Source organism: Diadema antillarum, unplaced genomic scaffold (genome assembly GCF_040938485.1).
Source record: "Diadema antillarum isolate AM-2024a unplaced genomic scaffold, OU_Dant_1.0 seq00000031_RagTag, whole genome shotgun sequence".
Taxonomy (NCBI): Eukaryota; Metazoa; Echinodermata; class Echinoidea; order Diadematoida; family Diadematidae; genus Diadema; species Diadema antillarum.
The window spans coordinates 230001-255075 of NW_027271147.1; the positions used below are offsets into that span (position 1 = coordinate 230001).

General features: G+C 37.5%; 1 protein-coding gene across 1 annotated transcript in view; it reads right to left on the reverse strand.

Annotated features, from left to right (window-relative positions):
* LOC139725304 (sodium/calcium exchanger Calx-like) overlaps positions 1-16264 on the reverse strand; it is a 59612-nt gene extending 43348 nt beyond the window's left edge. Inside the window, exon 1 of the mRNA XM_071636392.1 lies at positions 16101-16264. The gene's annotated coding sequence lies outside the window, so the exon portion shown is untranslated. The remainder of the gene's footprint in view (positions 1-16100) is intronic.
* Positions 16265-25075: the final 8811 nt, after the last annotated feature.

Here is a 25075-nt window from a genome sequence, read left to right on the forward strand (position 1 = left end):
GGCTTAATTTGAGTGACCTCATGAAGAGTGTTGATCAAAAGAGAAAAAAAATCCACAACTGCACTCTTTCTGGAAAACAACAAATGAACAAAATTCCCTTGATTCTTACTGAATCATGTTATTGGACTATAAGAGCACATTATTTTCTTTATAATGCGCAGTACCATTGCTTTCTATTGCTATGATTACATGATAATCTACATTTAACCCATTTGATACTGAATTCTGAAATCTCCATAGACTTATTCCACAGGCCACCAGGTTCCCGTATGGAATGGGTTAATAGTGCTGTTTCTGGCTACAGACAAGTGTAATCATTGAAAGATTTCCACACACGGCTCACAGTACACAATCCAGGAAGGTTTGATGGCCAGCAGATGTGACTTGCATTTCAGCGCTTTCCTAAAACATTATTTAACGGCTTTCTTAGAAAACGATGGTCAGTCTTTGAGAATGAACAAACACTTGGCCAATTTGAGATATTAGTAACATCCTTTCCTGTTCTTCTTCCAGGAAATATGTGACTGCCACTGCTTGATGCTTGGGGACACACCCTAGGCAGAATATGTAGCGCAGATAGGAGAGAAATATTGTGTCAGCACTCCAGTGTCACATTTTGATAATTGATTTGCATTTCCTGAACAGCAACTGTGCAAGACATGTGATTTGAGATGCTTATACAATGTAAATGCCAACATTGCCAGACAGCATGTTTCTGAAAACAAAATGGCAAATTTTCATTCAAAATGATATTCCTTCTTCCAAAGCTTGTTCTTTATTATCTCACCAATGCTGACAAAACAAACAAGACATATATCGCTACTCTATAACTTTCAACTATTTACACTATCTGTATGAATGTTGTATATTGTACACCGGACGTAAAATAGAGGCAACATAAAGAGTTTTGCTGAAGCGCATTTTATCTTCTTTCCATTCATCTGTACCACCATAAGAAATTTATGTCTTCACAACATTCTGCTATCCATTTTGAAAATCCAAAGACTTGTTTTCAATACCCCTCCTGCATAATATGACTCATTAATTTTCTTTCTTCAAAATGGAATCATATCATTCAGTTAATTGATATCTACAGCAGTGGGTCAGCTTACTACTACCGGTACTCTAAACCTGTTGTGGACGTGTCCTGAGTACACTTGGGCAGGAGTCTATGGGAAATGCCTGTTGCAGCAAAATTAGCTCGTCCTACTCTTCTTGCATCAATTACACACAAATAATAAAGAATAAAACAAGCTAAAGTCATGTGCAAATACGTTCCATAATATAGACAACCACTATTCCGTCTGTTGGGTGCAGACTGACTGTCAAATAATCCACATAATAAGAACAAATATTTGCACCAGAATTGGCTGTCCAGACATGTGTGAATATGGAGTACTCAGTATGAGTTGGATGAGCTTCAATTACAGGTCCCACAATGCACTGTGCAGTCACGCTGAACAAGTGAGCGTTCACACATATAGCTGTAGGTGACATATCCCCCCCCCCCCACTTCAATTTAAATGGATGATATAGTATTGGTTGAGGTGAGGATTCAGCTTTGTTTGTGAGATACTTAGAAACCACTTTCTGAAATGTTAAAGAGCATACAATTATAGACGAATTCAAAGTTTACTTGATGAGAATCAATTTTAAAATGGATGAGATATCTAAAAAATATGTATACTGTAAAACATGATATAATCGCGGCACGAAATTTTCGCGAAATGGAGCTGACGGCCTTTTTCGTGGCAAGCAGCCATGAAAAAGGCCGTCGGCTCCATCAAGAAATTTTCGCGAATTGCCACTTGCGTTCAATGCATATAGTGAAGATGAGACATTTCACGTGCATTTTAATTTCGCGAATCTTGGCGCTCGCGAAATTCGCGAAATTAAAATGCACGCGAACATTCCTCATTTTACAGTATATAGATCCTTATAAAAGATGGGTCCCACCTTTTATCAGGACCACTTATAAATATCTCAGCTATTCCCAAACTACTTGATATCAAATAAACTGTGAATTCATCTCAGAATTATATGCTGTTTGATATTTAATGACGAGGTTTCTCATCATCTTAAAAAAATCATCACCAAGAGGTAGAAACCTAAAGCACAATCTCAACCAAAACCATTCCTTTTAAGTGTGTGCATTTATTATATCGTAGCCTCTGTATCCAAAGCATTCCTAAACACAAATCATCACCCTACACAGCATAATTACACTGCTATATAATGGCATCAAAATGACTTGTAATTCTAACTGGAGTCCAAGGCCAACTGTCTGTACAGATTTTATGACTGAGCTCGGTAACGTCTGCTTATATTACAGCCTCCTACAAGTAAACAACAATGCAGAAAAGATCAGTTAATGGGCTTGGGTTGGCTCCTATAAGTATTACATAGTTGTCTGTCACTTCCCGATATATTTGGCTCTTAAAATCAAACTAAACACACATACATTCAAACATTGGGAGCATTCATACTTGCAGGAAAATAATGGAAGGGGTGGTCATGGTATGTACGTGCTGTTACTGGAATTGCTCTGCAATGATCTGTGATTATACATTGTAGATTTCCTACCACTTGGATTTGTTTTTTTCAAGTGCAAATGAACATGGAGAATTTTATATTGCTTTTGTTGTTTGTACAAATGAATATGGAGAATTTTATATCGCTTTTGTTGTTTGTGCAAATGAATATGGAGAATTTTATATTGCTTTTCCTGTTTTTGCAAATGGCCACCCTCTCTTGCTGCTCATTGGTGAAAAAAAAAAGATTAGATTTTTTTTTTTTCAAATAATTCTCCTGACTTTTGTTCATGTCAAGCATGAATGTTTCTTGTACTCCCAACACCACTAGCACAGTGTATTCTACCGGTAGCATCACATCCAAGCAAGCACACAAATCAAATGTTTGAAATGTGAATGCAAGCATTTTTTTTTTTCGGAGAGCAGGGAATGCTTCACACGCAGCATTCCCATGCTGAGTTGATACATTGTCTGTATGCAGTATGTGGGGCTAGAAATGCCATACTGTAATGCGGAAAAGTGTGATCTCAAATGCATTTAGGCCAGAAATGTGTTTCTGTAGAGATGGTAAATGCAAAGTCATTTTGAAACATGTTTTTATCTCGGACCTACCCATGCCAACTACACATGATCTCCACTCCTCAGGTCGAACTGCACAATAGAGCTGCGCGGAAACAAGACCTTCCTCTCAACTCGCGACAGAGACGATAAACACAACAACTCAAGAAATGCGATCTGGAAGGACTTAGCAAACGCTCGTAGATTTTGATAGTGGGTATTAAAGTGTGTTTTAAACATGGGAGAGATGATAAAGGCAGCCTTCATGTACTTTGCCAATCAAATCTGCAACATGACAGAAAATAAAGCTGACTGGATCACTAACATTCAATGTCAATATTTCAAGGAAATCCACATTCATAATGCAGTGGCACTAAACATGCTCCTATCAACCAGGTATACAATGTACATGGCCGGCTGGGACAAGAGCCTTTGAATCGCCCTTGATCGGAGATGCAGACTGTCATCCCGTCATTGGTATCATGCCACAGGCTGGATGGGTTGCCTAGCAACAGGTGTGGAGTGTGAGGGGAGACGAGGCTAACCCCGAACTGGATGCTACTTTCCAGCACATGGTGTTGGAGCAACGCCGACATCGGTCCACCCTACTCTAAGCTCCCTCGCTTGCTCTAATGGACCCAATTCTGTTGATTGCCGCATTTAAATGACAAATGGGCTCGCGCCACATCAATCGTATCTCTGTCATGATTAGATGGATATGCTCTTTAACCCAGTCTGCATGGATTTGCGTAAGCCAAATTGCTGTCAGAAAGTGTGTTGATATATTTTTCCATGGGTGTGTATTGCTATCTGTAGAACAAATTGCGCTGTAGCACAAATTTTTACAGAACAATACCAAATTACCAGAGAAATAAGTTAGCATTTCATATTAAAACCTGACCCTTGAACATACATTTTCTTTTTATCTTCCAATCTAAATTACCACATTTTTCTTACAATTCCAGCATTCTCAAAACTGTCAGCAACATCAAAGCACCGAGTCTGCTCTCCCAAGGTTTGCCTCAACTTTAATCTCAACTGAATTTTACTGTCACAACTGCAACTTTCCGAATCAAGCCCCACACAAACTCCAGCTGCGATAGAAGTAACAATTTCCCCTACAAACTCGGCTACCCTGGAGGATAAAAAGGGACAGGTTTAAATCCCAGACAATGCAGTGCACTATAAAGGCATGTTAATTTTCTTTTAAGTTGTTTTTTAAGCCAATGTTAGTTCCAGAAAAAACACCAAAACAGAGATCAGGGACTGTTTTAGATCCCAGACTAAGCAACACACTCTGAAATGTCCTTTTCGAGCCAAAAAAGTTCCGAGAAAATATCACAAAGGATTGTTGCTTTGCTCTTTTCACAAGATCACTAGAAACCTACTGCCACAGTACAACAACTATCATGCTGTAGTCTGAGAGACGCACACACCAAAACAACATTTTCACCACTCTTTTACATTTTGATCCTTGCAAGCGAGGAAGAAGCATGAAAGGCTTGGAAGTAGGCTTGTTTGTGAATATACTGAATATGCCACACAGTGTCTATTCAACGAGTCTAATTTTTCACGAATCGGGACTTCCCGACAATTTTGCGAGTGGTTACATTCGCGATTGTGAAGTACAGTACTGAACAGAGAAATTATATGCATGTATGTCGCATTCGTGTCGGGATCAGAGTTACCATCAATGCGTGTTTTTAAGTTCGCGAATAGCACCTGCTCGTGAAATTTGCAAAAACACGAACCTCACGAAATATTCAGCGTAAACAATATTTCAGGTCACACTGTCCGTCCATGAGATGGATGGTCTCATTTCAATCAAATGACGAGCCTAATACATACATGAGAAACACACATGGGGAGGGGGTGGGGTCAAAATGATAGAACCTGTGTAGAAATCCTCATTCGTCAAAAGCAGCGAGCGAGCTGGCTGGCTGAGTTTGTAATACCAGAGACCACTTAATAATTCATCTCTCTGATTAACCTGATGACATCCTCGCCTTCGGTGGATGCTTAGCACGAGCGAGTGCGCTCTTAATGCAACCCCTGTATAGGATGCATACACTGCAAATGCAAGATTAACCGCTAGCATTGACAGTGTATCAATTTATATGTTTTCATTACCTCAGGCAGACCATCCACACTGCATGTTAATGATACTTCATCTTACATTATTAGCATTCCTTGAATAGAGAGATGAGGGAATAAAGATTAGAATTCATTAGCCGTCATAGCATGTATAATATTAGAGATTTTTTTTCCCCCAATTTAGTAAAGATTCATGACTGGACTGTAAGTTGAAATGTTACTTTTATTCCTTTGACAACAAAAAATTGATGCTCCTATTGTTAATAACTTGCTTATAGTCATATGACAAGATGTACATCTTACCTACAATGCAAAGATGACAAGATGGAACAGTTTCAGAAAAAAAAATTTTTGAAAGGGACAAAAATAGATAAAAAGTTTCATTATCATACAGGAATGTATTTGACCCAATATCCTTTCTACTGCGTATATTTAATAGACAGCATCTTGCAATTACAGTTGAGTTCCGTTTTTCTTTATTTTACTTGAGATGGTTTCTGCTCCAAGCGTGAGAGGACAAAACGTTGAGCTGCCACATTTCTGAATGGCCTCCATGTTCGACTTTGCAGTCATACAAAAATAGAAGAGGAGCAAGCCGGATTATTGAATTGATGATGGTTCCACGGCACGGTATAATTACATCATTCACACAATGCACCAATTAACCCTGATAATTACTGCACCCCGTAATTGTTTGGCACAGGAGGGAAGATTGGGCATTATCTGTAGGAAATCAAATAAGGAGACACACAAACTCGATTAGTTTTCAACGACGTGATGGATGATAATAGATGACACCACACTCCACAACTAATGGAGAAAAGCATCAGTTTGGATTCTTTTTGCCCTAAATGTCAGCACACAAGAAACAAAGCAAAAAAGAGAGAGAGAGAGAGAGAGAGAGAAAGATCATTACCGTAAAACTGTAAAAGTTGATTTTGTGTGAGTAATTTTTCACCACTGGCCACTTTTTTTTTTCCTCCCATGGCTGGCCACTATAGACAGGTTTGATTGTGATGTTTTTTCATAACTGTTGGAAATACATGACTCGTTTGCAACTGGGATTGAAATAATTCTACAGTAGTCAGGTTTGGTGACCAATCTGATGAGACTCTGCTCTCTACTGTGTACTATCCCTGTAAACAAACAAAATCAACACTCAAATCACTGGCTAATAATTAACTTGCCATAGCAGCAAATCATTAGTTACAAATTGTTGTGATGATGCAGGACTTCAAACTATCAGTAAACACTGTCACTAAAAAGTGCTCTTCCATAGCTGTGCAGTATCAAATGAGTCATCAAGCAATGTACTCTTAAGACCACAAAAACAGACAAACAGACAAATTGATGGTGAACAAGTGTATCACTCTCATGCATATCATTCAGAAATGTTCAATACACACCAGTGGAGGAACAGCTACTGGTATATGAAATTCAAGGTTTTCACAAATCCAAAAATAATTGATAAATGGTCGTGTTTAATTACTGGAAATGCCTCGCTGATCAAAGCTACAGACAAGCCAATCTTGTAAACAGCATTCCCGTATTCTGAGGGTTAAAGGGTGTGTACAGTTCTGGTTGAGGTGAGGATTTAGCTTTTAACGTTTTGCGAAATATTCAGAAGCCACTCTAGGAGATGTCAAAGATCATGCAATTCTAAGGGGTATCAAAAGTTTATCTGATGAAATTTGGTTTCAAAATGGCTGAGATATCCAAAAACAAAGTGAAACAAAAGGATCCTAATAAAAGGCGTGGCCTGTCACCTCTTATTATTACCACTGTTCTCGGTATCTCAGCCATTTGAAAACCAATTTTCATCAAATAAACGTTGAATCCTTCTTAAAATTACATGCTCTTTCATATTTCATATGAGGTTTCTCATTATCTCACATAGGAATGTTCAAAACATGAATCTCCACTTCAACCAGTACTGTACAGTCCCTTTAAAGGGGCATATAGTAATGGTTGAAAACAACACTTTCCTGCAATAAACATGAATAGTATGTTGTTATACAATTTTGGAAAAACAGTGTTTTCCATTAAATCTGCAGTATTTGCAATTGTAATTTTATAGTCTATCATAGTCTTTCTTTTTCTTGAGCACACAGGGACATTGGAATTATGGACTAGGTGAGTTTTACCCTATATAAAAAGCATTGTCAAATAATGTTATTTTTGTTTTTGGAAAAAAATAGTACATCATGCTGTAAAAAGAATCCAAAATGTAACAGTTAGTATGTCTTGAGCTACTAATCAAAACAATGCTGTAGGCTCTCCCCCCCCCCCCCCCCCCACTCTCCTGCCCTTCTTGAATGCTATCAAGGAAGTACACTGTAAGTACACTAAAGACAGGCAAGGTGACTACCGTGTACAGATCAAGCATCTCTGACACGCCCACCTCTGTCTCTTCCTCCCTGCACCAACATCTACAGTATGCTCACACAAGATAGGTCCATGGTATGCATTTTATACCAAGGAGGTATGAGAGAACTTGCTTATACTACACACCGTGCTATTAACCCTGTGGATCGGCTGGCAAATTCACGCACCAGTGCAGAAGGGGCTCTCAACCATCCCTTCCCTCACACACTGACATAAAAAGGGAAACAAATGGCCCAGGGAAATTAGGGGCTTACAAGTCCTACGTTAAACCATTGAGGAGTATTTTAAGGAGCCTGATCAGATGACCTCAATCTCTGTCTACAGTACCTACTGTACCTACTTTAGCACAATGACAGTGGACTCCCATTTATAGTGAAGTCCTCGGGACCGGCAGTTTTCTTTCGCTATATCGAAATTTCATTATAACCGAACAATCAATACAAACATAGAGAGGCTAATGTTTCGGCCTGAAATTCTACTTTGTTATAACTGGAATTTGGTTAAAAATAATCATGTTTTTTATAACGGGAACGTGCACTGTATAGAGATATACCACAGGTCGCACATAACCCTAAAATTTTCATTCTTGGAGAGGGTTCTAAACATGCTATCAACTGTTTTATCATATCCAGTTACTCAGGTACAAGCATCTTAGATGCTACACATACACTCGTCATCTTACCTACACAATCTTCTCATGATTAGAGCACACATTATGATTGGACTACGTGTACACTTGTGAGCATGTAGCAGTTGGTATTCACATTATAAGGTAAGCCTGTCTGATGAACTATAATACACTGGGCAACGAACGAGGGAAAAGCTGAAAATGCCATCCTCAAAAACTAATCTTTTCATACAGAGACACACTAACAAACAAATAAACAAATTTTTGCATACTGTTACCTCAGAATATCAATCTATGTTCAGCAGTGAAGTATATCTGCATAAGGTTCTTTCAAGTTCATCTAATTTTCAACAGTTTCCAACTTACGCCATTGAATTATTAAATTTTGCTACCAACATTTGGTCGCAAAACATCACAACTACTGTAAAAGTGGATATTTTCGCGCTGCTAACTTTTCGCGCTTGGCCAGGTTAGAAGAATTTCGCATGTTTTTAATTCCGCGGAATCAAGACATCAACTACTGGAGCATATGTAGCACACAAAAATATTTGCATGCTCTTATTTTCGCGCAAGCTTCTGGTTGCGCAAAATGCGCAAAAATTTCCACTTTTACAGTAGTCAGCAGAAGCCATAAAGCCTCCTAAACTACTGAAAAACCAGAGACATTCCTGGCATGAAACTTTCGCAAACTGGAGCCGACAGCCTTTTTTGAAGCACTTCATGAATTGCCACTGGCATTCAATGCACTGTGTAGATAAAAACCTTTCATGAGCATTTTACTTTCGCGAATCCAGGCTCCTCACGAAATTCGTGAAAGTTTTACGCGCATTTCGTGCATGCATGTTTTACAGTAACAACTAACATGCTCAGCTGTGGCTCTAAATACCTTTTGCTCACAAAGTAAGTCCTAAATATAGCATAAGTGTTTTTGGAAAAAAAAAATGTACTAGGACAGGAACATCAGTCTCATGTCTTGTTTATGAACTGTCTGCCAATTTGACAAGAACTACAATGGGTGCAAACTGCCTGTTTCCAGCCAGGATGAGTTTCCTTTCCTACTCAATCAAATAATCCCTCCTCATCCAGCCATCAACATCACTTGACTATTATTATAAACAATGCTGAAAACAAAAGCCTCTTGAACAGTCAGGTGCCTGACATCTGTGCTGTGTTAGTCTGATTTCCATACTTTGATCTACTAAAGTAACACTGTCAATGATCTCATGCAAAGTACATTGGAAAGTTAGAATATAAAAGGTCCTTTGGATAGGGAAACTTTAGCATTACCGATTACATGCATTTAGTAATATCACAGTTCTACATAAAAATCAGAATTGTTTCAAAAAACAAACAGAGAAATACCCCAGTATGCACACTTGTGTGTTTATATTTATCTCAATGGGCAGTAATACATGTACCTGAAATATGGAGATTTTAATTCTTAGATACCTCCAAAGACAGAAAGAGATATATCAAAGTTTTTAGAAAGCCTCCTGCAGCACAAGGGAGATTTGCAGTTCTGATGTTGGGAGCGAAACATGAAATACTACAGCAAAATTTACTTGGGGGCCTATTCCCAACAAGCCTGAAAGGCTTTAATTGGCCCTCACAATGAATATGTTTATACTATGACTTGAAACTGTAATGATTGTTGTTTTTAACGTGGAAATAACTTAAATGAAATGAAAGACAAGCAATTTAGAATTTATCTTACTGGGACTAGAGGAAAGAATTCATATTCATGCAGTATTTCATGATTATAAATCTTTTATAAAGCTTCTCGGGTATCGTGAGGTTTGAGATCAAAGGTTGTCTCAAAATAGGGTGGGGCATGCTGTACAGGGATCAACTCATATTAAAGTGCTTGGGCAAATGAAACCCAAATGATGTTTTACAGGGCATTCAGACGTAAAAAAATTTACACTAGAACGGTATAGCTATACCAAAATGGTATAGCTATACGATGAATTTATACCTCTGAACGCTGACTAACGAAACGACGTATAACGAAACGACGTATAGCGAAACGACGGTCAGAGCATCGTTTCGAAGTAGAACTCGAAAACGAATCAGCATTACGTGTGCGTCTGAACGTATGGCGACCATAGAACTGTATAACTGGGCGGGGCTTAATGTGAGCGCGCACAAAAGGCGACCCCAAAGCTGTCACTCATGACTATAACAGCATGCGCAGTGGGAAACTGCACATCTATACGACATTTCCAAGAACGGTCGAAATTAGTGTATGAATGGTCTGTCGGCTATACGATGATTCTTTATACGTCGTTTTGTTATCGAGTTTTGGTATAAAATGGCACGCGTCTGAATAGGGGGTTAGAGTATCAAACACTATTGATTTAAAAGTGGGCTACTGTAGAGAATCAAGTCAAAATGGTCAATGTCAAACACTGAACACTGAACATCTCATTATGACATCTATTGGTATCTCCTCCTGTTTGACAGAAAAGCGATATTGTGGTCTACTATTCCAATACTGCCACATTCACTGAATCAACATATATTGTATCGTCAATCTCCCTATAACAAGACACTTCTCATTCTCTCTCTTTCTTACTCTATCTCTTTTTTCTCCCATGTTTGCCCTGCAACTGGATATACAGCCACTTTAAAACACCGAGAGATATCAAGAGACTTCAAAGGTACAGTTTACCATTGGGAGCAGTGATTTTAAAAATGTTTGAGTTATCACATTTGATGCACATGTGTAGGTCAGTTGTATCACAAAACATCCTATCATATAAAATTTTTGCAATAAATCCTAACAAATAAAGGAGATATCACTATTTTTCTCATTAAACCATAACTGTAGACGGTTTAGTCTGGAAACATTTTTATTATAACTATTGTTCACATTTTGTATATTTAACAAAAACCCGTTCCATACGGGAACCTGGTGGCCTGTGTATTAAGTCTATGGGGATTTCAGAATTTAGTATGGAACGGGTTAACATCGATTATACTGGTTCAAATCTTTACATTGGTTGTTCCTATCCCTAACTCACATTTTAGAACTATTTTGAAGCACTAATGCGGGGTTTTTGTTTCATCGGCAAATGGTAAATAATGCCATTAACTTCACTACCATACTTTCTGTCAGTTTCCCAGTCAATAGTGAGAGAATGAAGAAATCACCAAAGACAGAGAGAGAGAGACGTTGATGACTTCATGAGATGGTATCTGCTCCCCCCATCATCCAAACACTCCCCGATGGTCTCACTCATCAGTAGCTGCTGGGTGGCAAACAGCCGCGCACCGCACCGCGTTTCGCTCGATCTTCAAGAGCGTCTCTGGCAAACCTCTCTCCTCCCGTGACTCACGCCCATGAGTTCACATTTGCAAAATTCCTGGTCCACAATGAAATCTGATCGGAATCCGAACGGCAGCAGAGTGTCACCCATAACTGTGGTGGAAACTTAAAGGTACTGTTTACCATTGGGAGCAGTGATTTGAAAAATATTTTTCAAGATATTTTGTTTGATGCATCTTGTATGTGTTGGTCAGTTGTATCACAAAACATCCTACCATATAAAATTTTCGCAATAAAGCCTAAAATATAAGGAAATATCAGTATTTTTTCTCATTAAACCATAACTGTAGACGGTTTAGTCTGGTAAAATTTTTATTCTAACTATTGTTCATATTTTGTGTCTTTAACAATCCTTAACGTTGATTATACGAATTCAAATTTTTACAGTGGTTGTTTCTATCCCAAACTCACATTCTGGAACTGTTTTAAAGCACTAATGCTGGGTTTTTGTTTCATCTGCAAATGGAAAATTATGCCTTAAAAATTTGATCGGAATCCAAACAGCAGCAGAGTATCAACCATAACTGTGGTGGGAACTAAGGGGCATCTGATCTTGGGAACAAGATTGGGTAAAAGTCTCATGAGTTTTTGTTTTGTTTTGTTTTTCTGGCAATTGTTACAAATAAATCTTTCATTACCCTTCAGGATACTTTATACTGCAATTTTTACTGTCAGTATAAATCATCAATTACTAATATAATACATTTCCCTGGAAAATCAACAGAGATAATTCACATAGCAAGCAGATATGAATTATAAATGAATAAATCCCAGTAAATGTGTATCTTTTGAAATTGTACTAATGGATGAAAGGGTACATCACTCAAGCTCATTGAAAATAGGCCTACTGATTGCTTTTTCAGCTACAAAAAATCTACTTGAATTATTGCATAGCGCAGTTTATAAACAGACCAACAGCAATAAAACTTACATCTCAATTCAATAAAATGTTTCCTTCGACTGAATGCATGTATCCATAGCAATTTTTGATTTATGAGCTGCTTAATAATATATCCTGCCTCAGAACATGCCTATTACACCCAAGGTCAGCAACACATAATATATGCTTGCTGACGGCAACGACAAACTGCTGAAAAATCATTATGATAATGAATGTGATATTGGAAACACTATACCTGGAGGGTGAAAGACGTCCTTATTAGAGTATTATCCACTAGCACACTTGAGCAATGAATTACGCAAAGTAGGTATATCAGAGGTCGTGTCGTGGTGCATGCACACTGGTAATGGTAGAGGTAGGAACGTGTATATGCATTCAATTTAATTGGATTTTCATACCATGGGAGGTGAAGTGACACTTCCACCTATATATTATCATCAGTTTTCTCACACACTGTATACTATAGGACTCTCAGAGAGTGTTTTCATGATAAAGCTTTATGAGAAATGAATATCATAAATGCATCTCACATATCCAATTATGCCACAGTAATTTATCAGTGTCAGAATTCGATCTGTAGCCACAGCAATCTCTTCTTATGAGATTTGCATGTACCACATCACTATGATTTTACAGGTAAAACATCCTCTGTTTAACATTTCAATGACAAGAATTATAGTGCATACAAGTCTTTAGCCTTGATCTATCAATTCATAGACTTTTTATTCTATCAATACCTCCTATACATCCTAGAATTTCAATTTACAGATGGCATCCAGCATTGTTAGACCATTTTAAAAACAGAATTCTGTATAAAATGAAATAGTTGTGCACATACATTGTAACAATTCCTCTGTGCGAATTTTTGCACAGAGCTCTGTCTGGCTATGCTGTGTGAAGAATTCAGATCTACACTCACTTTTATTTTCTAATTCATCACAGCCATGAATCAAATATTGCATTGATACAGTACATGTATCATCAAACCTGATGAGTCAGGTCTTCCAATGTTTCAATGTAACATACGCATTAGACGGGTGTAATTCATATACTGTATACACTATAATTTTCGCGTACATAAATTTTCGCGAATTGCCGATGTCACACATTTTCGCGAGTGGTTAAATTCGCGATTGGGGGACCAGAGAAAATATGAAGTGGCAAAGAAAGTGTGAATTTTCAACTTACTAGCATATAAGAATGATACTAGTTATACACTGCATGAAAAAGACTTGCCAAACTCTGCGAACTAGTAAGTTATAATTCAACATTTTTGAAGTGGTTAAGTCCATCGCGCTGGATTTCTGATGAGTGGTCCCCTTGCGATAATGGATTGGCTCTCTACAGTATTCGTAAGTAGACGTGGACGTGCGTAAACAAGCTTAGCCAGTATGGTCTGTTCGGTAAGCCGTGACATGGTAACATGGTATTCTAGTACTGAAATGTTCGTATCATCAAGGCAAGGGATTCATTTTGGAAGGTAATATTTTCACGTGTTGTTAATTTCGCGAATAGCTCCCGACTCGCGAAATTCGCGAAAATAAAACCCTTGCGAAATATATAGCGTATACAGTACAACAAACGAATTTGCCACAAATGATTTAGTGGCATGTACAGTATGAGCAGGCTTTCATACACTTCAGTTGTGCTTGCACTGTACATTGTTATTGGGTAAAAGTATCTGCATTACATAGATACTTCATAAATAATATCACTTTTGAAATCTTATTAAAGAGGATTTATCAATAGGGGATATAGTCAGATATTAAAAAAAGTACTTTTGTAGTATTTTCATTTTTTTTTTAAAGCAAAACCAAGAAGATTTGGAGAAATCAATTTCAGAAAGACGCACAGACTCCCACACTTCACTGCAAAAATAAAATAAAAAAATCATCAAATATGCCATGGTAAACATGTATGTTCTTACGATCCATTCAGATAATGAACTTGATTGACACGTATGTGAGTGGGTGTATCTTTCCATCGAACTCGTCACGATGGTAACAGGAAACAGAGTAATTCCATTCATCTCGCTATCAAAGACGGGGGACATGCTTCATGATAAAATAACTCCTACAATGTTGTACTTGCTGTCAAGCACACTCACGTCATATAACGACTATTCACATTCACGGCCCGCTTATAACAGTATCCAGTAAATGGAGAAATACAAGAAAAGAAAGGGCAATAAAAAAAAAAAAAAAAAAGCAATAACGAAGCATCAATACATTGCTGACATACAGATATCAAATGAAGGTCATTAAGCTCGAAAATTCGATCACAACAAACGACGCAAACTACGAAACTCTGCTCCAGTAGCAATCGCCATGGAATCACGGTAATCAAGACAACCATAATTATGCGTGAGATTGGACACAGTTGATTCTGCATACAGCTATTAAATGGCACAGTTCAATTCTCTATTTCAGAGAAGACAAATAAAAATTGATCACCGGTAGTTCTAGAAGCCTGTTACCCAGAATCATCTAGCTGTAATGTACAGTTTGATAGCAGACTGTACACATTTCTTTTTTCGTAATGCAAGGATTGAATGGAACGTAATGAACATAGAATATGATCAGCTACCATGTCCTTCCCTGAAAGACGGGTGTATACATGAAATTGCTATTTGACCTACGTGTATCAAATTTCGAAGACCAAATATTTGTGGTTGGATGTTAAAATATATTTTACAAGTTGAAGATTTTTTTTTTGTTTAAAATGTTAACCCATTCACTATGGGAACCTGGCGGCCTGTGTATTAAGTCTATCATGGGGATTTCAGAATTCAGCGTGGAACGGGTTAAATTCACTGAAGTACTTCATAGGGCACAATACAAAAAAAAAAAAAAAACTCACTTGAGTACATCATTGTTGTTCACATATGATGGCTTACGTATAGTGCGAAATTTTTAAAAGCCACATAATTGCTAAATCTCATGGTTTATCAATTCGCAACACATTCTACAAGATTAAACTTCCTGTTTCTCTCTGAATATGGCAAATTTTTTCAATTTCTTTCTCAATTTTTTTTGCATATCTAATGACTTTTTTGTAAGTCAGTCGATCGATATTCACAAAATTATCTTCTGTACACAAAAATGCACTGTACTGTATATATTGTCTCAAAGGGTAGAAATCAGTAAATTTATTCTGAAAAGGATTGAACGCTTTATAACTTGTGAACTGTATCACTGTACACTGTACAGTTCTTGATTGTGAAATTTAATAGCCACTCACAAAATCAGCATATAAGTCGCAATTTGTGAAAACAGATTATACACTCAAAAATGTTGTGTGTATGGTATGCCTAATAAGTAGAGTATTTTGTGCATGATGCACCTTCCTGTATGTTTCTGAGAGTAGACTGGAAAGAGTAAATGAAGCAAAGTCAATCCCAATATGCACACACACACACAAAAAGATAAATATGTGCCCAAAGTAGTCAGTGTAAATATGTTTTGGCACAATCCGTCATAAAATCATTACATAAATAGTATAAAGGTAATACACAAACTGGCACACTTCAAACAGTTTCATCGCATATTTATGTACATGTACACGTAGTCAAGGACCGAAGCTTTGCTTGCTCCTTGCTACATCAAGCAAATAATAATATCAATCTATTTATGATGAATGAAAGCATAATATTGGTTTAATAACAAGTGTACATACCACTGTAGACTACAATCAACTCTGGCATCTACACATCCGCACAACATCTGTTGATCCCGGAAAACATACGACCGTGCACGAATGCAACCTTCCACAAGAATGGATCAATAGCAGAGTGATCTGTCCATATCGGGGTGGTAGATAGAGGAATTCGAACTTGGAACCAGGAGATTCCAACAAACGATGAGCAAACAGCGTCTACAGGGATATACTGTATGTATGTATCTGTGTAAACAAACAGACCAACCCACGTTTCAAAGGAGTGGCCGTCCCGTCCTGTGGGGGTGATCGCCTTGTGTGCTGCTGCTGTGTATGTGTGTGTGCGTGTGTGTGTGTGTGTGTGTGTGTGTGTGTGTGTGTGTGTGTGTGTGTGTGTGTGTGTGTGTGTGTGTGTTTGTGTGTGGTGGGCTAACCAGCCATGTGTTTGAATGAAGACATGAGAAGTGGTATTTTGTGAGTGGGCGTGTACAACCCCAGGCAGTTATTATCAGTCATGCTATGGACGCTGGTTTCTGGTATTTTGCTGCATGTGTGTCTCTATTGCTAAAACCACTACCTATTTTTCCCTCATTTTTTTTTTTTTTTTTTTTTTTTTGGGGGGGGGGGGTAGGGTGTTCTGGAGGAAATAGCAGATCACTCTGGTTTGAGAAGTAACTGACTCTTTCACCGACTCATGAATGACATGTCATTTCAATAATTTGTGTGGCTTTATAACTTCATTCCTTATTAAATGAATACAAAACAAGCAAACCTTTTTCTGCAAGGCACGCCCATCAAATAAAATGCTGAAAAAAACTAAAAACATTCAGAAGGATTCTTCAGTGACAGCAAAAAATCACTCAACTTCCCATTCTCCAACAAAGGCAGCAATTGCACTTTATAGATATATATATATATAAATCCAAAGGTATTTTGAAATGTACTAGGATGATGAACTGTAATATTCTTCAAATCATTTCTGTTTACAAATATCATATATACAAAGAATAATGCACCTACCTCTCTCTTGCCAACCCCTGAGAAATACTAGTAGTAGTCAACAGCATTCTGATGCCAAATATTTGTTTTAAACTCAAAAAGAGATATATTCAAGAAACAAACCTGTGCTTCATCTCATATAATTTGTACATGATACACGGACAAATATCAACTTGTGAAATTACAATAAAAAAAAAAAATCACAACACTGTAACCGTGTTTGCCACACTGCAGAAGAACATCCTTTGAATTTGTGGTATCAGATCAGATCAGCTCTCACAGGATTTATAAAGTCAATGAAGAGAAAGAAATGAAAAGAATGCTTTGTAGACACTTCTGCATGCTGGCTTTGACGTCATAAAATTGCAATAAAAACGTCGCGGGTAGTCATCCTTTTCTGGCCAAGAACAATGAATGTTTACGCACTTGAACTTGGAGAGCATTTCATGTTTACACAGCTATGTCACGCAGAAACTGGCAAGTTGAAGACTTCCCTAAATTTTTTTTTTTCTCATCAACATAGGTTTTGACTATGTCTATTTCTTTAATCCTTTGTCTTTTGAATTCTCATTTGTTGCATTATCTACTATTTCATTGTATAATTTTATCATGATATACAAAATGTATAGTGTATAATTACAGGGCTCTCTTGAAAAGCAGGCCTATGGCTTGAACAAGACTTACCCTGTATTCTTTTAAAGAAAACGTGAATAAATAAATTAATTAATTAATTAACTGTACTTTTCTACAGAAACAAATTTTTTTGATGTACACACAGATGACAAACCATAAGACACAAGCATGACTGATGTTATGAGTGCTCAGAATAGAAATATCCTGCCATTTATCTTGAATGTAAAATCTTACAATAACTTTGCCTGATTAAAGGTAGGAACAGGAATAGAAATGGATCACCATGTGACATGCTTCCTAGGGGTTTGGTAATAAAAAGATGGAATTAAAGGTTTGTTTTTCCAAAGGTTCCTTACACCTAAAATGAAATAAAAGTCATTCATCCAAAAATGAGAAATAATAAAGGTGTGTACCAACAGAACTTCTAAATCACAAACCTTATTTCCTTTTCAAGTATCTTTGAAATAAAAAAGCTTTCTTCACTCTTGGATTAAGAACCGTCAGAATAACAAACTTTTTTTAATACATTTTTTTTGATTAACATACTTAAAGAATAATGAAGCTCCCAAATGACAAGCTGTAACAGTGTGTATATATTCTACATGCCACCACATCTCAATTTATGATATGGAGCCACATAAACTACACTTCAAAATGCACACTATACACTTTTGGGGTAATGTTTGACGTATTTCCGTTTCACTCTTCAAACAACACTTTGCTGTCGTTGTTCAACTTTGACGATTACATTTCCACATATGAGACCATGATTGTTCTTTTTCCCCTGGGAACGCCTTGGCAACCACTTCCCACACAACTCCCACTACGCCATTGAGGCAAGTGTGCACTGTGGTTTTATGCTCTGCGAAATGTCTACGTTGCCAACACAACAAGCATTCTGTAGTTTTCCCTTTTAAAAGATCAGCAAAGAAAAATGTACATGTATTTTGCTCGTCAAACAAGCTTTCGATGGCATGAAAGCAACCTTGAACAATGCTTTTTTTTGTCAAACTTTTCTACTGTCAGGCGAAGAAAATGATGGTATGGGAATTGAACTTCGCATGACGCTGGATACACACATTTTTAAGCATGAATAGCTTGACTTCTCAAACTGGATACAAATTGAAGAAGAGGTAGAACTGAGCTTGACGTTATATTCACTTCCAACATGGTGTGTACGTTGGGTACGTGACTTAGTTGGACGAGTAACTGACAAAGATGGATGAATAGGCTATCTACATGTACCATGTTCGCAGTCTTTTAAAGGGAACCCAAACCAACAAAGAGCAATGTGGATTGAGTGAAAGCAGCAACATCAGTAGAACACATCAGTGAAAGTTTGAGGAAAATCGGACGATTGATGCAAAAGTTTTGGTGTTGGAACCGCCGGATGAGGAGACTACTAGAGGTTATGACGTATGCATGGACAACAATTTAAAAAACATGTAGAAAATTCCACAAAAATTAATTTTTCTAGCATAATGAAAGAGCACTTGACTAACCGCTTTCAGAAAGCAGGGGAAATAATTGCTATCCTTATATGTCAGTCCCAAGTTGATGGAATGTGTAATGTTCATGAAAAATGAATGTCTGTGGGATTCCCTTTATATTTTCTTTACATTCTGGTCCTCACATACGTCATAACCTCTAGTAGTCTCCTCATCCAGTGGTTCCAACACCAAAACTTTAAAAATTCATAACTTTTGCATTGATTGTCCGATTTTCCTCAAACTTTCACTGATGTGTTCTGCCAATGTTGCTGCTTTCACTCAATCCACACTGCTCTTTGGGTTTAGGTCCCCTTTAATACTTGCATTATATACTGGTTTGGTGATGGTAGAGTCAATTACACATTCCTCCAGTCATTTTAGCTTTCTTTTTGATCTTGACTATACAATGCAAGGCAAGAGTGAAACACTTGATTGCAGAGCATGCATGTCGCTGTAATTTTCTCGCTTTGACGGAGTAAACAATGGGAGGGAATCGTGCGAGTAATGATCCCATTATCAGCCTACTAAATGCTTGTTTCAAAATCAAGCTGGCACTTTGGAACATAAAGGGGTTTGGCAATACTCCGGCATATCTCTGGAAACATTGAGGGTTGGTTGGACTTTCAAAGGAGAGAGAAGAATCAAAAGATCAGTCCTTCTTAATGTTAAAAAAAAAGCAAAACAAAACAGACTAGTGGTTTTTGTAAAGTCGATACTATACTTCAAATCAAATGCTTGTGAAACTGAGAGGATCACATGCAGTAGTCATGACTATGATAGAAGCCAACACTCTCCGTTGTCAAAACAGTTTTATTCATTCAACATCAGTCATATCCTGTCACTGTATTAGAAAAATGAAACATCATTTTAGAGCAGGAGTGGGTTTTTATTTGACAAAAAAACAAAACAAAAACAAAAACAAAAACAAAAACAAAAACAAAAAAAACCCTGCAATCCAGACGAGAATGAAATATACTGGGCATTGGGGCACCACCTCTGTGCAGACTATTCTCATCAATGACCTTTTCCCAAAGTACGACTCTACTCGTGGAACATGTTTGTTTAGTGGCCGTTGGCAAGGAGAAAATTTGATGAATATAAACTCAGACAGTGAGTGTGCACATCCAAAGAGCATCATGTGCATACATTGCATTTTACAGTATATTTGCCAGCACCCCATTATATGCTAAAAATAGAGTAAAAATCACATTCACGGTCCAATTTGGCAACTGATCAGTATAAATTTATGCGAGAGCAAAAACAGAAAAGAAAATGGTGCTTGAAAAGCTAGCTTCGGTTTTGGTAAACGTGGGCAGAAGAAGAGCAGAACTGAAATTGGCGCTCAAAAAGCAGGACATATCTCATTTGCTCGTATATCAGGCCAGATTGGCTGTGTACACATCCCCCTACCTCACCCCCCCCCCCCCCACCGCAATACTACCGCAACTATCACCATCATCATTTACACAACAGCAATATGCATCAACAGACCAGCAGATATTACAACCTGTCAGAATTTTCACATTATTAATTCATGAGGAGACAGTGATGCATTTCTCTATAAAAATGAATCTTTTGTAGAGATTGAAAATGGGTTCACATTTCTTCAAGAACTAGGCACAGTTTGTATTCAAGAATGAATCTAAAGGCACATATTTTTGTATCCATTTTTCCCTTGAGCAGAATCACAAGGAAAACAAGACTTTGTCTACAAAATTAAAAAGAGTGACGTTATTACTAAATACAGCACAAAACAGCAGTATTTTCTTTCAAGAATTTCATGGTCATGTGAAGTAGATCCTATATTTAATTCCTGGCAGAATGGATTACATTTTTTATCTTTTTTTACCCATTTATTTATTCATTCATTTATCTATTTATCATTATCATAATTAAAAATTTATTAATTTATTTTTGCAGCATCCATGACTGCTGGTCAAAGTTTGTAACTGTAGAAGTGAAAATTTTCGCGGTGTTGAAATTTTTTGCATTTCGCGCAACTAGAAACTAGTGCCTTCAGTAAATAAAAGCATGCGAATATTTTTGCTTGCCATATGTTCCAGTAATTGATGTCTTGATTTCGCGGAATTAAAAACACACGAAACTCTTCTTACCGGGCCGGACGCAAAAAAATAAGTCAAGCAAAAATATCCACTTTTACAGTAACTTGTCAATTTTGTGACAGAACTACCCTGGGGCTGGGTATATAGCCCTACAGCAATGTAAAGATATGAATATGAAACTATTGAAATACTTCTTTGCTTGTATTTCCCTGCTTTTGTTTGCAATTCAAATTGCACTATACTGCTTTTTGTTGGCTCTAGGGTAGTAAAGGCAACAAGGAAAAGTAGAAATTACGCGGTGCGTAATATATGTCCCCGCCGGAAGTAGCATTTTGTAGCAAAATGTGCAATATAGGTAAAAAATCAAGGTCAAAGGTCAAAGAAGTGAAAGGTCAAAATTCTGTGTAAAAGTTTTGAAGCCCTCACCTAGTGCCATCACATAAAACAAACGGAATCGAAATCGGGTTAGAAATGGCGAAGGAGTAGCATTTTATAGCCAATGTACAATACAGGTCAAAAATCAAGGTCAAAGGTCAAAGAAGGCAAAGGTCAAAATTCTGTGTAAAGTTTTGAAGCCCTCACCTAGTGCCATCACATAAAGCAAACGGAATCGAAATCGGGTTAGAAATGGCGAAGGAGTAGCATTTTGTAGCCAATGTACAATACAGGTCAAAAATCAAGGTCAAAGGTCAAAGAAGGCAAAGGTCAAAATTCTGTGTAGAAGTTTTGAAGCCCTCACCTAGTGCCATCACATAAAGCAAACGGAATCGAAATCGGGTAAGAAATGGCGAAGGAGTAGCATTTTGTAGCAAAATGTACAATATAGGTCAAAAATCAAGGTCAAAGGTCAAAGAAGGCAAAGGTCAAAATTCTGTGTAGAAGTTTTGAAGCCCTCACCTAGTGCCATCACATAAAGCAAACGGAATCGAAATCGGGTTAGAAATGGCGAAGGAGTAGCATTTTGTAGCAAAATGTACAATATAGGTCAAAAATCAAGGTCAAAGGTCAAAGAAGGCAAAGGTCAAAATTCTGTGTAGAAGTTTTGAAGCCCTCATCTAGTGCCATCACATAAAGCAAACGGAATCGAAATCGGGTTAGAAATGGCGAAGGAGTAGCATTTTGTAGCAAAATGTACAATATAGGTCAAAAATCAAGGTCAAAGGTCAAAGAAGTCAAAGGTCAAAATTCTGTGTAGAAGTTTTGAAGCCCTCACCTAGTGCCATCATATAAAGCAAACGGAATTGAAATCGGGTTAGAAATGGCGAAGGAGTAGCATTTTGTAGCAAAATGTACAATATAGGTCAAAGGTCAAGGTCAAAGGTCACGACTGAAATTCTGTGTAGAAGTTTCAAAGCTCCCATGTAGTGCTATCATATAAAGCAAACAGAATCAAAATTGGCTCATAAATGACAGAGAAGTAGCAAATTGAAGATTTTGATCACACACGGACGCACACACGGACACACGGACACACGGACGGACGGACGGACGGACACACGGACACACACACGTACGGAGCCCGTTTCATAGTCCCCTGCTCGAACTCGTTCGGCGGGGACAAAAATACTACATAATTCACATTTTCAAAAGGTCAGATGTTTTCTACACACAAATGGGTCTGGTTTACTTCAGCTGCACACTTACATTGGCTGGATGTAAACCTACCCACTTTTAGCCACTTTAATCAGAAAGTCTGCCGTCTTTGCTGCATGACGCAGCCTTGAACGGGGCATGGGTTTAAAGGGATAGGTCTATTTACCTCCAAATTGAGATGTGAATTCAGTGTGCGTGAAGATATTAGCAGCAAATAAAAACTTTGAAGAAAATTGGACAGTCTGTGCAAAAGCTATGAATTCTATAGGTTTTTGTTAAATCCAAGTGCCATCACGGCTGGATAAAAATACAACAATTTTGTGATGACATGGTAGGGCCATGATAGAAATAGAGAATTCCACAAGATTTCGATATTTATGAAAAACACACATTCCTTCAACTTGTTACGAACATACATGTTGTAAGTTATGGGCAAAATCGTTCCACCTGCTTTCAGAACGAGGTAAGTCAGGTGCTCTTCCATCATGCTAGAAACGCAAAAACATGTTGAAATCACATTATATCGGCTTCATATTGTTGCCCTACTGTGACATCACAAATTGTTGTATTGTCTTCTTGGTCAGCAATGACATAACAATGGATTTATGTACAGTAACATTGGACAAAATTATTATCTTTTTTAAATCATAGCTTTTGAGTGCATTTTCAAATTTTCCTTAAACTTCACTGACACTGTAAAACATGATATATTCGCGGCATGAATTTTTCGCGAATTGGAGCCGACAGCCTTTTTGGCGGTATAAAATTTTCGCAAACTGCCACTGGCATTCAATGCATATAGTGTAGGCAAGAACTTTCGCGTGCATTTTAATTTCGCGAATCTTGGCGCTCGCGAAATTCGCGAAATTAAAATGCATGCGAATATTCCTCATTTTACAGTAATTGTGTAAAATATTTCTGCATTAACTGAATGCAACAATATTCTGGAGAGAGGCTCCCCTTTAACCAATTTGCTACCGCTGATGGCTTTTTGGAGATCACTGGCAGGGAGCATTCAATGGGGCACATGCAGTCAGCTGCATATCAACCTAATCAGTCTGCACAAGAAGGTATAGTAGTTGAGAGGCGTGTTCAGAATCTGAACATCTTGGTACCAATGTATGCCACTGGAAGTGGAAGATTGACGAGTTGATTAGATTACCACAGGAAAAATAGGAAGAAAGCCAGTCCGGTCCTTCAGGATACATCCTAATGAAAGAGCCTGATTCAATTTAAATACTAGTGCGGAACCTGTGTAACAGAATTATGAGAATATAATACCTCCTTAGCATCACTTTCCAGCCAAACAACATAATGAATATTGTAGTGTGGAGGGGCAGTGTGTAATTAATTGTAAAGGGGAATCATAATATCATGTAATTTGAATGTAAATGGGTATTTACATACATGTATATTGTACATTGTATAATGTGTATTGAGGATAGTATGAAGTGATTATACAGATGTGTTGTGAATGATAATTCAAAGTGATATCATGCCCCATGCTGCTGATGTTCAGATACATGTGACAAGTAATCATCCTGTATCTATGACAGCTGTATATTATGGAAGCATATTGGGATGCAAGATAGGCCTACAAGTTACATTACCAATTCATTAAAGTCTGATCTCAATTCATCCTTATGAAAAATACCTGGAAAAATATGTTGCCATGCATGTAACAGACATGAAGCAATATTGCTCAGTTGTCAAACTAAAAGCTGAAATGTTTGGTTCCCCATCATCCTCTGTGTAGTGCTAAATTTGTCTACAGTCTTGAAACTATTGTGATCTAGGCATTTTACATACCAAACACACTGTCAAAGAAGGTCTAGCTGGTTGAATGACAAGTATAGATGATGAATGTGTCAAATATCTTTACTATTTGTAAACAAAAGGAAACTCACCAGTAATGTATCACTTACAAATTTTTCACTTACAAATATTTTTTACACACAGACATATGTTTCGTATCAAAGTGAGCGTTATTTTTTTTTTTCTAACTACTACTATTTCCTGACATTTTCTACTATGAGCATTCACTTATTGAAAATTATAGTTTTTGGTTATGGCTGAAGACTTTCGAAACTACCACAAAGCAGCAACATGTACACGGCGTAAGGCATTATATAATATGTGTACTACTGAACCACTTCTTTTAAAATGAAGGCAATCAAACCCAAGAACATGTACGTTGTAGATCTATCTGTTTTCTGCT